Below are 9521 nucleotides of genomic sequence, written 5' to 3'. Positions count from 1 at the left end.
ACATGATGGTAAATTTTGCTGCTGCTGTAATTAATATTTCACATTCAGCTGCCATTTTGTTTTTCCTAAATTATCCAGAAATGCAGAACATAACAATGAATAATTAATAAAATGTAATGTGGGTGCTGAGGCTTGGCAAGCCTGTAAAAAATGTCTGCTTCAGTCACAGGTTCTCTGAATCTATCAATCTGTCATAACTCAGGTATGGGCTAGTTGACAAAGCATTCCTCAGATAGTTTTCACATGAGCAGCTCACCCAGCCAAACCCTGTCTACTCCAGCACATCCTTGCAAGCACTGCACACCTGTGTGAGTCCTGTACATCTGAGCAATTACTGTACAGCACGACAAGCCCTGCCCACTCAGTCAGACCCTACAGAATTGGTCAAATTCCAAAGACCCGTGCAAGCCCTCCCTACAAGGTTTTTCCCTAAACTGCAGGGAGAGATGATGACTAAACCCATACTCAAAGTGCTTTACATGAGAGTGGTAATGAGAGATTTGTGTTTGACTCTTCCTGAGGTTGGCAGTCTGCCATTTTTTTCCCAATTACATGTATAGTTGCTTAATGATCCCCTTTTGTACAGTAGAGGTGCAAGGGGGTGGGAAAGGGGAGGGACAGAGGGAAGGGACCTCCATTGTCTTTTGAAGGATTAAGTAAAGAAATATTTAAGGGCATCAAGTTTTCTTTGTGTAGTTTCCTGCGCTCCAGTGGCAGAAAACACAGATGTCAAGGCTGTGCATGACACAGACAGTCCTAGTGTCTCTCTGATGTAATCAGACTGAATAAACAGCCCTGTTTTTCCTCTCACACCATGGTGTTCTCTGTCCTTAGCATTTTCATGTGTTCATGGAGCTGAATCTAAATCTGATGTGTTATTTCAGGATCCTCAGAAGAAATGCTGAGTTCACTACAGATGGTTTGACATACACATTGAGCCGTGTTCAATTTGGACCATGGCTTCTGGCAAACGTTAACAAAATTGAGGTGCCACTGATCTGTCCTAGGTTGGGGGGCAACCCTGTTGCATGGCACTGCATTACTCCTTCCAGTGCTTTCTGAGGCACTTTGTATTGCTTTCATCAGTGGGGTCTAGTGGATAGAGCACTGGACTGGAACTCAGGAAACCTGGCTGCTATTCCTGCCTCTGCGACTGTCCTTCTGAGTGACCAAAGTTCAGTTGAAATGAAATTAATTGGCAGCAAGTTTAAAACAAACGAAAGGAAGTATTTCTCCACACAACACACAGTCAACCTGTGGAACTCTTTGCCAGAGGATGTTGTGAAGCCCAGCACTATAGCAGGGTTCAAAAAAGAACTAGATACATTCATGGAGGATAGGTCCATCAATGGCTATTAGCCAGGATGGGCAGGGATGGTGTCCCTAGCCTCTGTTTGCCAGAAGCTCGGAATGCGCGACAAGGAATGGATCACTTGATGATTACCTGATCTGTTCATTCCTCTGGGGCACCTGGCATTGGCCATTGTCAGAAGACAGGATACTGGGTTAGATGGACCTTTAGTCTGACCCAGTATGGCCGTTCTTAAGACCTTGGGCAAGTCACTTTCCCTCCACGTGCCTCAGTTTCTCCATCTGTAAAATGGGGATAATGATACTGACCTTACTTCATAAAGCACTTTGTGATCTACTGTTGAAAAAAAGGCTATATGAAAGCTAGGTGTTATTGTTTATCACTATTCCTTGGCACTTTTATAAGGCAATAGCAGATGAATCTGCAAGTTTAGAGTTAGAGATTTTAGCTCTAGCTCAGGCTTGAAAAACCACTCTAGAAATTTTACAAGGCCAGGGTTTTTTCCTTTGGTATTACTGAAAATAATTGCTTTTTAATAAGGAGTTTCTCCATTACTGTATAAGATCTGCAGAGGGCGACTCCCAGCTGAGACAAGCTACATATAATTCTTACCAGCAAGCTGATAGAGCTCGGCACAGCACCTAATAGCTCAACCCGGGAAGGTGATTTCCAATAAAGACCAGTTCAACACAACTCCTTCCTGTTCAGCTAGAGATATGTGACTCCCACCTGAATGCAAGGCCAGTAGGGGGTGACTTCCAGAGGAGACTATCTTGTTCCAGCTTCTACCAGCTCAGGCAAGGGTACACTGCCTTCTGGATTACTTCCTATAGCTGCTCCATACAGACCCACACCAGGGTCCCAGTTTGAGTCTTGGCTGTGGTAACACAAAGGCCTCAATCCTCCAAGTCCTTACAGGTTGTGCAAAGTTGTTGGGCTGTGGCACAAGTGTAAGTGGACGCTATGCATGAGCACAGGTAAGGTGAGGTGATGTGCATAGTCCTTCATACAGACAGGAATTCAGTCCCAAGTCCACTCCCTCATTCTCAAGAATGCAGAGTATATAACATGCAGGGTGTGGAGAAGCTATGGGCTTAAATGCAGTTCTCTTAAGTGTGAGTTACACACCCCCATCTTTTACCTTGCACTTGTGCAAGCAACAGTCTGAAATTGTGATGGATGAAGCCCACAGTGGACTGGTCCTCCAGATTAGATAGGGGACTCTATTGGTTGGTTGTCTGCTCTAGCATTTGACAACCCTCTGGCAATATAGCATTTTCACAGCCCACCTCGCCTGAAATCCTGCACTGAAGTAATAATCATCACAGCTGGGAAATGATTGTGATGTGAAAAATTCAGTAGCACGATGTTGCCTTCAGGGTCAAACAAGAAGAGCAGAAGGCAGCCTGAGTTCAAGCCTACTTGAATCATAGTCACATGACTGGGTAAAAAGATAATGAAAAGGGGAAGGTTTACACTTAGATTCGACCAGTTAGAAAGTTTTCTCCAGTATGCAAAAAGAAAAGGAGTACTAGTGGCACCTTGGAGACTAACCAATTTATTTGAGCATAAGCTTTCGTGAGCTACAGCTCACTTCATCGGATGCATTCAGTGGAAAATACAGTGAGGAGATTTATATACACACACAACATGAAAAATGGGTGTTATCATACGCATTGTAAGGAGAGTGATCACTTAAGATGAGAACCAATTTATTTGTGCATAAGCTTTCATGTCAGCTCATCTTAAGTGATCACTCTCCTTACAATGTGTATGATAACACCCATTTTTTCATGTTCTGTGTGTATATATAAATCTCCTCACTGTATTTTCCACTGAATGCATCCGATGAAGTGAGCTGTAGCTCACGACAGCTTATGCTCAAATAAATTGGTTAGTCTCCAAGGTGCCACTAGGACTCCTTTTCTTTTTGCGAATACAGACTAACACGGCTGCTACCTTGAAACTTCTCCAGCATGGAAGCACTTTAAAAAACAACAACAACAAACACAGTATTGTAATATCAGCCTCCAGTAAGGGGTAATTCAGTATCATTGGATCAGCTTTTCAACAATGAACCATCCCCTGCACTGACGCTCGTTCTTTTTGGAGATGGTGTATCTGGGATTGACATTCCAGTCTGGCCAGGGTGTTACCCGCTGTGACAAAGTTCCTCCCCTACCTTGGTGGGTCCTGCACTTATTGGTGGATTTTGCTCGCCTCAGAGATTCACGGCAGCCCTCAGTTTGGCCACTTGCATGGCTCAAATCTGCCGTTCACTCAGATAACCTCATCACTGGCCAGCATGGGCAAAAAGAGTAAGAACAATCCCGGCAGTTTCTTCTGATTCACCATGTGAGTTGGGGACCAGCTCAGAGCCCTTCACCTCTGGTGGAAGCTCCTGTGTTGGGTCAGGAGTTGGGAGATTTGGGGGGAACCCAGGGCCACCCTCTACCCTGGGTTCCAGCCCAGGGCCCTGTGGACTGCAGCTGTCTAGAGTGCCTCCTGGAACAGCTGTGTCACAGCTACAATTCCCTGGGCTACTTCCCCTTGGCCTCCTCCCAACACCTTCTTTGTCCTCACCACGGGACCTTCCTCCTGATGTCTGTTAACACTTGTACTCCTCAGTCCTCCAGCAGCACATCCTCTCACTCCCAGCTCTTTACACGCACACATACCTCACTAACTGGAGTGACAGCCTTTTTAAACCAGGTGTCCTGATTAGCCTTAATTAATTCTAGCAGCTTCCCAATTGTCTACAGGTGTCCTAATTAGCCTGCCTGCCTGCCTTAATTAGTTCTAGAAAGTTCCTAAGTGTTCTGGAATAGTCTCTGTTATCTTACCGAGGGAAAAGGGACCTGCTTAACCTGGAACTAATGTATCTACCTTTTACCACGCTCTTGTAGCCATCTGGCCTGACCCTGTCACACCACATAGATTGGTTAGTGATGTAGTTAATAGAATGCCAGCTCTTACCACAGCTGGATGGGCAGCTTGGCAACCCTGTGTTTGGGTTAGCTACCCAAGTCACAGTGCCACTCTTAGGTCTCTCAATGAAACTAAGAAAAATTGAATGCTGCCATTGTTTCACATCAACTTCTGGGGTTTGGATTTCAGGCTGTGTCCACGTCCAAACTTGGTACTAAATTAGGTTGGTTGTTCATGGCATGTTGCATTTGACTTGCAAACAAAGTAGCAGCAAGTTCACTAGGCATTAAGGTTCAGAGTGGGTCAGCTTTGAAAATCCATTATGTGAAGTGCTAGTAGTTTCTCAGATGAAAATAATTGCATGTCACTTTAAATATTCAGTCAGCAGCTGGTTATTCATCCTTTTGGATGCATTTCACTGTTATGGCTCATTATGAGACAAAATTAGTGATCCGACCGAGTGACAAAGTGATGACCCTACCAATAGAAATGCAAAAGAAAGTGTCTCTTACTTCTTTCTATTAGGACTTTCTCAAGCTGAAAGGAAACGGCCGGTTGCCAATTACATGAATGGGACAGGTGAACAGGACACATAGCGGTCCAGAACCGGGCTTCATACCCTCTAAATATATCTTGGAGAAGCAGTTATAAGACAAGCATCATGAGTGTGGCAACAGCTAGGTCCAAACTCATGCAGCAGCGGAAAGCGGAGGAAGAGCAGGGACTCTGACTTCCCTGTGGTTAATAATTGTGTGGTATGTGTGTGTTTAAATTTGACTTTCCTCTGCTGGCATTGAAGAAAAGAATAAAAAGGCTCCCAAAGGAACTATAAACCTTTTTGTGATCAGTGTTGTGATGCTTGGGGAGAATATGTAACATTTGGTCACTGCCCTTCAGGCTCTCCCTTTCCCTGTGTGGGGAAGGTGGGGGATGGCTCAAGTTAGTACAGCAGTCTGTCATAAAGACCAGGTTTTTCGCTCTCTGTTTATATCTGTCCCTTACTGTGTCTGCCAATCACTCTGTGTGATTTCAGTACTTTTTAGTAGGCTTGGTCTCTCCTAGAATGTTGTTTCATTTTGTCACTCTCTTTATAGTTCACAGAAACACTGCGATAAGTACTCCCTGACCCCAGGTACACATCCTCTTATGGGATCTTTAAGCAAGGATCTCATTGTGATCACCCCCACTGCCATATGCTCTCTAGACTTCCTGCCTCCTTTTAAATGGTCAGAGGTGCAATAATTTTAATGGAGGATGGGTATCTAAATCTCCTGCACTGTTTTGAAAATCTCAAACCACATTATGGTCATATTCTACCTTGTAATCCTGGCCTCTCCTTCTTATGGGAAAAGGGGGAAATTCAATCTTTGATAATATAATACCTTGTTCTTTTATAACGCTTTTCTTAAAGCAATAAGGCAATAAGGAGAGATGGAGTTGGGCAAGAAAGGACTCAGATAAACATTTTATCTCTGATAAATATGTCACAAGTGAAATTAAAGACTGGATGTGCTAGGATCAGCTCATTCCATCCTAGATTATATTACACATCATCAACATTAGTATTAACAGAACTACGGTTGCACCCCGTCACAATGGGGACCTTATTGGAGCAATGATACTGACCTCCTTTGTAAAGTGCTTTGAGATCTATGGATGATAAGCACTAGATGAGAGCTAAGGCTTATTGTTACTATTGTGTTGGATGATGTACAAATGTAAAATAAAATACAGTCCTTGCCCCTCCCAGCTTACAATTTTCAACAGGGCAAAATGTAATTGGGTGTGGAAGGAAGAGGATGAGGATGGCAGCAATAGGAACACAAGAACTCACCAGTCTTCCAGGCATGATGGCTCTACCTTTCCAGCAATTACTTTTACAAAAGTAACTGCTGCTTTCAGCCATCATCAGCCTCTCCATCTGTACTAGGCATGTCATCAGCTATTCGAACAGCTTCAAACCACAAGTTATGGTGGAAATACTTTTCATAAAACATGTTGAAACAGAAGCTGCACATGAATAAATGTATATTGGTGCCTGACAAGGCTTAAATGGAAAACAGTTTTACAGAGAGGGATTCTATTAGTATCATCCACTCCTGGGGATAAATACAGCTTCTTACTGTCTGCTGAGGGGGAGCCAAAAGATAAGGAGATGACAAAACACAATTTTAAATGTTCTCTGAGAAGGTATAAATATAATAATGAGTCATTGGTAAAACAAAGTTTCAGCTGGAAAAAAGGAAGCTGTTGTGATTCTTCGGTCTTAATTGTTCAGAGTTTCTTTGCAAAAAATGCAAAGTATTGGGGATTTGAAGGAGATTCCAAATCTACTCTTCCATTAAAGTCTTGCAAGTTCCATGCAAACATCTACCTGTCCCTCCCTTTTTTTGTCAGATCTCAGATACATGTGTGCAACCCTCATTGGCTTCAGTGGGAATTCAGTCTAGCTGAGAGTATATTTTAGCCCTGAGTCTCTTGCCTTTCTTTACTAAATAGTTGCATCAGAAAACGTGGCCATTTCTAGAAGTGGAGAGACACAAGGCAGCGACAGATTCTCAAAACAGAGCCCCCTGATTAGACACAGACCAAAGCCAGGGATAAGTACTAAGTATTGGACTGGGATGTTAATGATAAGCTCAAATTCTCTGGGCCTGAGTCCGGTGCAAGCAAATCTCTCTTCCTTTGCATTGATATTTTGGAAATCTGTGGTGCTATAGTTATTGGAATGAGGCACCATTGTGTGAAATGTGGCAGCCTTTACCATTAGGGCAGCAAATGTGACTTGGAAATGGATCTCGGCTAATTTTATCTCACCTCTATTGTAATGATATTTCTTTCAGGCCCCTTGGAGGCCAGGAGGAGTTGCGGGTCACAAGGGCAGAGGGTCACTGGTGTTACCTATCTTATTTGATGCCCCATAAAGGTTTGAATTGTGGTCTGTGTTCTCCTCACACTATGACAGAAGCCTCTGGGGTTACAAAGTGCTAAAACTGCCTGGCAACAGATGAGAGGTTAGTGAAATCACTGAGGGCAGACAGGGAAGGATAGAGGATAGGCTAACTCATACTGTGTTCTTGCAAGTTAGGTCCCTTTCATGTTTTTTGTCTTGGGATGTAGGATTTGCCATACTCCATCAGACCATTAGTCTATCAAGACTGGCCTCTTGTCTCCGGCAGTGGCTAATACCTGATGCTTCAGAGGAGAATGGAAAACCCCCATTATGCAATTGGCCAATGTACAGTTCTGGGATGGCATGGGGCCCAGTGATATTCTATACCTCTTTGCAATATGGTGAAATGCTTTGTAGTGCATGCCATACCTACTTCAACACTACAGCCCCTGATGGGTCCTGCCTATGGCTTTGTGCATAATGTGTATTGCTTGTCTACATTAGTTCAATCTGGATTGGATTCAGAACTGTTTTCCAAATACAAATTGTACAGTAGATTTTTGGGCCACATCGTCAGCTGGTGTAGACTGTCAAAACTCCATTGAAATCTGTGGAGCTATGCTGGTTTACACCAGCTAGGAATCTGTGGCCCTTAACCTCTCAGGCCTGCCTCTAGAGAGACAGGTTGGGAGGTGGAGAGGAACCACATGCTGGCTTTTGCAGCTGAAATGAGACTTTGGAGGGGAACTCCCAGATTTATATGAGGATTTGAGAGGTCTCTGGTGCCCGGAACTCAAGTGGAATATAAGAACTTGGTCCCTCTCCTGTTCCTAAAAACTATTTGGTATGCATTGCACTTGCTACTGCATTTCCTTACTCTAAAGACTCTAAAATTCCAAATTAAAAAAAGGTACAGTGAAAGCAAAGGCAGGATAAATAGCCGCAGTGATCTGAGCTGAAGAGCTGGAAGCTCTATTCATGTATTTAGAAAGACTCTGAAGGTTCCTCGTAGCAGCTGCAGCACAAAGCCTAGCACATTAATTCGGAGACTGCCAGAAATAGGACTGTCAGGCCTGAAATATCACTGCATTTCATTATTCTTTAATGTACATTACCATTGCCACTTTCTTACAGACTAGGATATGTTCTCTATAACTGCTCTGGAGATACAAGGAATCCTTGCGCTCCAGTGAAGTGAGGCAATGGGAGGGGACCCTATGGGCTTTAATGGACATGTGAACTAATCTGCAGTAGCCTGACCTATGAAGTAGAGAGGTTATATTGTATATTTATTACATTGGGAAGGGAGAGCAGTGGGACCCAAGGATCAGAGACTTAATGGCTAAACTGAAGTGATCTTAAAGGGCAGCAAGAAACCCTGGGTCAGAGAGAGTTGGGGGCTTTGAAGTGCTGGGCAAGCAGATGCTTTGCATAGAGACAGTGGACACAGTCTAGTGAATTCAAAGTGTTAGCACCCTGCTGAAATGAAAACCGAGTATGGCACTGGCTGGAGCAAGGTGTTAGGTATCACCTTGAGTACAGGGTGGACTTGGAACAAGGTCTGGGTATAGGGAGGAGGGGAAAATAGGAACAAATGCAGGCAGAAAAGTCAGGAGTAGAGAACTCCGCTATCGATCCTTCCCCTGCAGGGGAAAGCATGCTGGAGTAATCTGCATGTATATAATAAAACTGACACTCAAAGCTGCCGTGAATAATTCAGTAGGAGCTGTGATCTCAATTACAGTGCATGTCCCAGAGGTACAAAGAGAGAGAGAGCCTCAGGACCATCCATCCCATTCTGTGCCATTCTGAAAGGGGCATGACAGATGGGGGCTTGCATCACTGTAATCAAGTCACGCTTCACATGGTTATTGGTTTTAAAAAGAGGGACCGGGTGGGTGAATGAATCCAACTTGCCGCTTGTTGCTTTCAGATGATCCAGCTTGTTTCAATCAGCCAGCCTGGTGCTTCTGTGTGAATGAGGAATTAGAAAGTGGGCGTGGAACAAGAGAGGTGAGTAACCCCACTCCATGTGATCAGTTCATCCACTCACCACAGCAGCACACTGAATAGCACTACAAATGCATTATTTTCCCAAAGTGCAGACACTTTATTTTCACCTGTAGTTTGTGGTTGAGTTTTACAAATATTGCTGCCAAGCTTACAGAAGTGACTCTAAAAATGGTATGCCGCTGTTCCATATCTTTCCCCCTCAGTGATTTTCAGATAAGTAGGCTGCACCATTTATAAATCAAAATCTTCCAGCTGGAGTTGCAAGCTCAGCCTCATCTCAGAAAATCAAGCTGTGCTGTACCTACTTCCTACATCATCTCCAACAGTAAAGATTCTTGGATCTGAGCTTAGCTGACAATGTATTTGAAAACAAGG

The 9521-nt window shown here is 43.8% G+C and overlaps 1 long non-coding RNA gene across 1 annotated transcript; it reads left to right on the top strand.

Annotated features, from left to right (window-relative positions):
* The first annotated feature begins 4766 nt into the window (after positions 1-4766).
* On the top strand, positions 4767-9147 carry LOC140900895 (uncharacterized). Its single transcript, XR_012155740.2, has 3 exons — positions 4767-4995; positions 7084-7254; positions 9067-9147. It is a non-coding gene; the product is annotated as an uncharacterized LOC140900895 (long non-coding RNA).
* Positions 9148-9521: the final 374 nt, after the last annotated feature.

This window comes from Lepidochelys kempii, chromosome 20 (assembly GCF_965140285.1).
Source record: "Lepidochelys kempii isolate rLepKem1 chromosome 20, rLepKem1.hap1, whole genome shotgun sequence".
Taxonomy (NCBI): domain Eukaryota; kingdom Metazoa; phylum Chordata; order Testudines; family Cheloniidae; genus Lepidochelys; species Lepidochelys kempii.
This window is presented reverse-complemented; position numbering and strand designations above follow the sequence as displayed.